General features: G+C 44.2%; 1 protein-coding gene across 2 annotated transcripts in view; it reads left to right on the top strand.

The window, feature by feature from the left end:
• The window catches only part of ARID5B (AT-rich interaction domain 5B), a 181,434-nt gene that overhangs the window by 61,964 nt on the left and 111,644 nt on the right, over positions 1–7,826 (top strand). The gene's annotated exons all lie outside the window — the stretch shown is intronic.

The raw sequence follows: 7,826 nt of genomic DNA, 5'->3' as shown, positions 1-7,826 counted from the left end.
CCGTGTCCTGGTAATGAAACAATAAAGATCATATTTAATTTAAAACAGTACCCCCCCAGGGTCTTCTTTTTAAATTCAGAGCATTTTTGGCTACTAAAACAAACAAGATTTGCTGCTACAGTTAACAAGAGCAATTTTAAAAGAGAAAGAGAGAGAGAGAGAGATGTTTTTTTTCTCCCTTTCCATTAACTCTAGCATTCCAGAAATCACGATAAGGGCATGTGGGACAGGAATGTTGAAATGAGTCGCTTATTGAAATAAGTCGCTTATTTCACTATTCTTTCCATATTGTCCACATAACTGTTTATTTACAATAATTTGAGTAATCTCAGAGTTCCTCCTAAAGGCTTTTTTTGGCCTGGATAGAAAGTGCAGCTTTAAGATATTTCTCCTAAAATAAATTTGAGACGGTCTCATTTATAGTCAGCAGTGCCTTGATTACTTGCAGACACACTGGAAATTTACATGCGCTTTTCTCCTTTATAAAACACTGATCTGTTCATATCATTAGTTCCCTCATGACTAGCGCTTGGCTGCTTGCCAACTGGTCTAAATCTGTAGTTGTAAATCGTGAGTTGAAATAGCAGAAAGTGGATTTGTAACTTAAAAAGTGTAAACAGTTTGGAAAATGAAGTAATTTTGGAGGATGATTGATTGCCTTGTGATTGTACTTTAAATTAGCCTGGGGTCTCGGGGGCAGATATGTGCTCTAACTGCTTATTATACATTTTCAGTTTTGGAAGGAATAATAGCATTGTTGGTAGGCTTTTAAACAATGTATGCATCTCCTGGAGTGACCTTTTAGGAAATGAATAGTTTTATTGTGTGTCCATTACTTTGCCTGAAACAACATTTTTGAGTTATTAATTTGACTTGTTCTATAAATAAAGAATTCAAAATGCAAAGCAGCTGTGCAACCCAGAGCACAGTATATCATGCTTGAGCTTCAGAACCACTGTTGGAGATTGATAATTCACAGAACAAATGGTTTCTTGGGTGATAAATTAATAATGATTGCTGGAGCTTATGGTTACCAAAGATTAGCCTTTCAATATTGCAGAAGCCAAAAATTATTATTAAGGAGGACAATCGATTAGTTGGCCTTCTGGGGCACTGGAAGTATAGGTCTGCTTTTGTTAAGGGATCGCAATTCATTTAATGGCACAGATAGAAAGTAGGAATAGCCCAGGGCATAGTATAGGGACTGAGAGAGAGGAGAAAGACCTGGAGTAGCAAAGTCTGAGCCCAGATATTACCAGCTGAGTCATTCTAGGCAAGTCACCGAGTCTCCTCTGATCCTCTTTTTTCCCCATCAATAAAATGGGCATAAGATTTCCAACCTCACAAAAGTTTTGTGAGATTCATAGACAAGATATAAAAGAGTTATGGAAATGGGAAATGCTCTATATTGCATATTGTCATCAATATCCCCATCGTTGTTATTATTACTGCCACTACAATTGCTGTCGTGTTATTCTTATATTGTCTTTGGTAACCTTGTCTGTCTAATAATATTGTAAATGACTCATGGATGTAAATTTTGAGCCACAGTCTCGTTCGCTTTCTGCTTTCACAAAGAGGCGTCTAGGGTTAGGTTTTTGGTTTTTTTTGTGTGTGGTAACACTAGAATTCTAGTTTTTGTTTATGGGAACAATTTTCCCAGTATAACTTTTCTTTGTGTTTTTTAGTTTTTCCTTGTCTAATTCAGTATTTCTTGGGAACACATTCTGTTCCCATGTTTAGAGATGAAGAATCTTAGTTCCTTAAGCATTTATTAGAGCGTTTACTACATCAGGCAGAGCCTGTGTCAGGCATAAGGGACATAGTGGTGAAAGAACTGCAGCTGACCCAGCCTCAGGCAACACTTTCCAGTAGAACCTGTTGTGATGACAACCCATTCTGTATCTGTGCTAATAAGGGCCCACCAGCCACATGTTGCTATGTGGATCACTTGAAATATAGTTAGTGTGACTGAGAAACAGAATTTGAAAAATTTTTTTTTATTTGAACTGATTTTAATTCATGTAACTTTAAATAGTTGCACGTGGCTAGCAGCTATTGTATTGAACAGCCCAGCTCCAGAATAAAGATTGGCTAGTTGGCCCAACTGGCGTGGCTCAGTTCAATTCCCATTCAGGTCACATGCCCGATTGCAAGCTCAATCTCCAGTGTGGGGCGTGCAGGAGGCAGCCGATCAATGATTCTCTCTCATCATTGATGTTTCTACCTCTCTCTCCCTCTCCATTCCTCTCTGAAATCAATAAAACATGTATTTTAAAAAATAAAAAAGATTGGCTAGTTGAATGCCAGGTTACAAAGTCAGCCTAAATATTTTGTAAGCACGTGGAGACTACATTACCCATGTTCCTATTCTCCATATTGAGACCCAATGCCAAAGCTCAAATAATTGGAATTTGGATAATACCAGTGAACAAAACAGATGAATTGCTTTTTTATGTAGGGAATTGGTATGCATCGAAGGGGGAAATGAATGAAATACTCAAACAAGGCCTAAGCTCTGGGGAGCAAATGGTGATAATGCTGAAACAGGACTGCTGGCTGGAGAAAGCCCAGCCAAGCTGGGGATGTTCACTTGGCTGCCCCTGATGAGTGAAAGCGATTTGGGGGCATCAGTACCCAATAGTCCAAAGTGCAGGATTTATGAACATCGAACTACAAAGAATTCTGTGCCCCACAGAGAAAACGTAGCACTTCACATGTTCGTTTTCAGTTGTCAGCATTCGTTCACGTCCGCGGAACAGAAATGGCTAAAGGTATTGGGTGTGGGATGCAGCTATCCAAGACGGAAAAACACAAACCTTTGGGACCGTGCGGTACGTGGCCAGAGCACGCGTGGCCTGCTCGTGGGAGGTGCTGCCTGCAGACGTCCGCAGCATGGGACAGTGATGCATCTTTGCAAGCAATCAGGTTCCTCAAAGGCCTTCCTTAGTTCCTACATGACTGAGTTTCCTCTGGGACAGGAAGCAGCTTTTGGCACTGTGGAATAGTATTTAAATACTTGTGGTGAAAAGCCTAATAGAGTGGGAACAGAAAGACTTTAGGCATCATGGAATACAATCTCCTGATTTTGTTTTTATTTTTTAAATTCAACATTCCTGGTTGAGCAGTGGAGATCCTACTAAGAATTTCAGAGTCGATGGGAGAGACAGAGGGGTTGGATTATGTCCCGCACGTCATACAGCCCTCCAATGCCCTCGTTGCCACTTGACGCTTCTTCTCTCCCTGTCTCATCCTCATCAACTGGCCACCCATAGCAGGTCCTCCTCTCCACCCTTCTCTCCCCCAGGACCCATCGTTTGCGGAGCAGCATTGCTCAGGCCCAGCCTCTCCAACTTGCTTCCCCATCGCCAGGCCTTTCTCCAGGGCCAGCTTCTCAGGTAACCATAGCTGGCTCGGTGCCGGGGGCCTATTTTTATTGATTTCAGAGAGGAAGGGAGAGGGAGAGAGAGAGGGAGAACATCAATGATGAGAGAGAATCATTGATCGGCTGCCTCCTGCATGCACGTTACTGGGGATCGAGCCCGCACTCCGGGAATGTGCCCTTCACCGGAATCGAACCCGGGACCCTTCAGTCGCAGGCCGATGCTCTATCCACTGAGCCAAACCAGGTTGGGCGAAAATGTTTTCATGTATAATATTTGTAGATGCGTCCTTATCGCAATGCAGTCGTAAAATATAATTTTTAAGATTTCCCTGTGGCGGAAGGGACCCAAGGGGGCAGTCACGCCTAGGGATTGAGGGCAGATGCTGCCCTCCCCTGGTCCCACCTTCCTTAGAAGGCAGCGTTCCCCCCCCCCCTCGTGTTACTGAGGAGGATCCTGCGCCCAGGGAGGGGCGACGTTGGCCAAAATTACAGAGGCCGTGCCTGGTGCGCCGCTCCTGCTGAATGCTACTTCTTCATGGGCATCGGGGAGACTCCTCACAACCATTTATTCCAGAGCTGATTTTCCCCGACCATAATGTAATTGTGCTTTAATCAATAACAAATTTCCTGTGGAACAACTGCGAGGGGTGGGGAGCAGAGAAGCCCAGCAAATGTTGTTTATTTGTCTCTCTTAAACAATGCTTCACGTTTAAACTAGTTGCAAATGAAATGAATTGTATTATAACCATCTCGGAAAAATAGCCGCTGATCTCATAAATGCATCCAGCTTCCTGGTTCCGAAGGCCCCTCTTAAAATAATAATGTGTCCTGTGCTCAGAAAATACTACCTGCCTCCATTAGCGAGCAGTGAAGGAGTTATAACTGCAAAACCAGAACGCGCCCCTCCTGCCTCCTCCTCCGAGGTAGGCGGCCGGTTCTTTGCTGACCCTGAACCGGAAAGAGGAGGATCGTGGCTTCCCGGGACAGTGACTCCTGTCCTCCGTTTTATTTGATGCCTGGGTCCCAGATGCCGTCGCTCAGCTAATAGGTTGCTCCTCTGGGCATCTGCCCTGCCCAGCCCACAGCGCACAGCCCTGCCCTGCGTGCTGCCTCAGTGGCCGCTCCCAGGTATCTTAGGTTTATCCGGGTGTAGTCTTCTCTCAAAAGTACTACGCAGTGGTTATGGGATCAGACAGCGGCTAGGGGATCAGACAGACCTGGGTTCCAGAGTGACCTTGACCCAGCTGTTAATCTCTCTAAGCCTCAATTTCCTCACCTGTTAAATGGAAGCAGTAAACATATCCCTTACAGGGTTACTGCACTGATTAAATACACATCAAGGGCCCGGCGCTTGCCTGTCAATCGTGTATGTTCAACAAAAGGCAGCTGTACTCTTTCTAGCTGGACAATGTTTGATGACTGAATATTGGGACAGAGAGCCTGAAGGTTTTTATTTGTATTTTTCGTTGGTTTGGTATCAAACATTGTGATGACTGCAGTGTTAATAACCGCTGGGAAGCGTGCTTGGCCTTTTGCAAACTTGACTGTATTTTACCTGCCCAGGTGTGCGAGATCGTCTAGGAAAATGGCTCCAAGTCCGTTGTACTTGAATGTTGTCAGAGATGAAGCAAGTTCGTCAGGTTTAAGATCGCCTCAAAGCCTACAGTGTCTATTTCTTGGTGCGGGTCTCTTAACACCTGTCTGTTACATGGTGTGGGGCACACGAAGATGCACCAGGCAGGAAACAACCCCCTGACGTGGGTGTTATGATCTTCATTATCTCCTGTCAGACGTCCCTGGCACAGGAGGTGACTTCAGCCTCCACCAACCTGAGCTTCTGAAGGGTTTCACCAACTGTCTTTATAGAGTCTTGTTGGAAACAAATGGCATTTTAAAATGTTTTTCTTTCTGCAGGTTTGGAAATCTTATTTAAATCAACGTAATGAGACACTTTGAACAAACTGTAGTCATCTCACTTCTCCATGTGTTGGAAGGCACAGCATCACGGCTAGAGAGTCGGGGTTAAATTGAGCTGGTTCTTTTCACACAGACTCACATCCTTGCCATGTGCTCTGACTTGTCACAATGTACCATGTAGGTAGGATTTTTTTTTTTTTTTTTTAGTGTGTACTAAGTAAATTATACTCTGGAGGATCTAAGAGGGCTGTTATTTCACTGTGATTTTTGAAAGAGTCAGAAACCTCAGAACTGAGCAAAATTGCTGGACCAGGTCTCTGGCCTTCTCTTCCAGGTGCTCTTCATGTCTGGAAACCAAGGTTCCCCAGTTTTCTAGAATGCTCTACTGAAGTACAAGTGTAAGATTCCATTAAAGTACAGAGGTTGTGAGGTCAAGGGATTCTTCACGGTATCTTCTACAGTAAAGATACATTTCTATTTTAGTTTTGAAATTAAAAAAGAAATGTGTCAGAAGAGAAGAGAATTACCTTACTCTTCTGGTCTCTTCATGGTTACCCATGAAGGAGTAACTCATTGATGAATACTTGTGAAAGAACATTTTAACCCAAGACATCATGTGGAGGAGAGTTTATTGGAAGCATCCCTTCCACGAACCTGTGCATGAGAATACTCGTCCCAGCTCTGAAGCTCAGCTCCACTAGCGATAAGAGAGAGGAGATGCCAGCGGGGACATGGCAGCGAAGGAAGCCTCTGGCTTTGATTCTTCTTATTGTGCATGGGAGGATGAGACTTGACTTCCAGAGTTCAAAGTATGAGCAAACCGAAACTAAGAAATAACCTCCCAACTAGATGGTAGACTAGATGGCTTTTTAATCTAGAAAGGGGCCCCCTAAACAGAAAGAACAGGGATGACTTTAAGTAATCTAATTTGGGGGGAACGGAAGGTGGTAAAGGGATCTGACGGATCCCAGCTTCTTTCTTGGCTGTGTAAGACTTTGGATTGAGGTTCGTTTGGATGCTGCCTGGGTGTGCTTCCAACCAAATCCTTAGAATAACTGGTGTTGGAAATCCTCTCAGCTTCAAGAGTTGTTATTGGAGCAAGGCAAGGGTATTTGGAGTGTCCTGCTGGACTTAAAGTAAGGACCTGAAAGCTTAACAGCCAATAAAATGAGAGCTGGATGCTAACTTTAGGCCGGAGCAGAACTCAGTTTCCCAGTGCAAGCCCTTCGTGCCCCCCTTCCATTTAGAATGGCTTAGTCTTTAGGGAGGATGAGAAAGAAGTGATTTTCTTAAGTCAGAGAAGGAGACAAACATGGAATTTTTCTAACAGGTAATATTTGCTGGTATTATGTATACTTTGGTGGCATCTTGGCTAGTGTTCAGACTCTCTTGAAATCTTCGTGATTGTGAAGAGTCACTAAATGGAGCCGTTACATGGTGCTTCATGAATTATAGTTAGCTACAAAGCATTGGTTGCATCTTGGCCGGGTGAATGATAACACCTATTATTTAGGTGTTCTCTGTCCGCATCCCACCTGAGAAACAAAAGCAAATTGGGCTTGAATTTCGGGTGAGGCAAAATACATTAACAATAACCTTCATTATTAAAAAGGGATCTCAACTGTTTATATACCCAGAGCATGAAGTGCTTGCCCGGGTGAACATGTGGGTTATTTGCAAGACAAGTGCCAGAAATAAAAATGAAAAAGGAAGCACTGAAATTGTGGGCGATGTAGTTGATGGATCCGTTTTTCTTCTACATGAACCTGCTCATAATCCAAATTGCATTTTTTAAACCCCCCCTTTGTTCAAACTTTGTATTTCACCGACTACCGTTTCAGAAATTTTCAGACTTAATAATGAAATAAAAAAGCACATCGCTGTCAGAGCTGGAGCACAATACCCCCAAAGTGTGGGGCTCTGGAGTGTGCTTTGCATGTTTATTCTCCATCCCTTGGGCTTAGTCCTTCAGGAACCCAGAGCCTTCACTCCAGCCATGGTGTTTTAATTCCAATGTCTTCACCGACTGAAGATGCATCTCTCTCTCTCTCTCTCTCTCTCTCTCTCTCTCTCTCTCTCCCCCTATTTATCAACAATTATTTTATTTATTTACTAGTATTTACTTTAATTTATCTTTATTGTTGAAAATATTACAGATGTCCCCCTTTTTTCCCCACTGACCCCCTCCACCCCCAGGCCTTCACCACCCTATTGTCTGTGTCCATGTGTTATGCTTATCCTACCTAATAATAGACAAATATGCAAATTGACCGTACCTTCGCTATGCCCACGATTGGCCAGGAGGCGCGGGGGAGGCGGGACTCGGGGTGGCCGGGGTGGCTGATTGGGCTGGCAGGACGCTGAGCTCGCATCGCCAGTGGCGGTGCGAGCTCAGTGTCTGCGCCATGGCTGTGCTGCGGCACAGAAGGAGCCTCTGGGGCAGCGAGCCCACGTCCTGCCACGGACCATCAAAAGCAGGGGAGCTGGGTGCCTGTACGCTGGTGCACCAGGCCTTTCAGAAGCC

Source organism: Eptesicus fuscus, chromosome 17 (genome assembly GCF_027574615.1).
Source record: "Eptesicus fuscus isolate TK198812 chromosome 17, DD_ASM_mEF_20220401, whole genome shotgun sequence".
Taxonomy (NCBI): Eukaryota; Metazoa; Chordata; class Mammalia; order Chiroptera; family Vespertilionidae; genus Eptesicus; species Eptesicus fuscus.
This window is presented reverse-complemented; position numbering and strand designations above follow the sequence as displayed.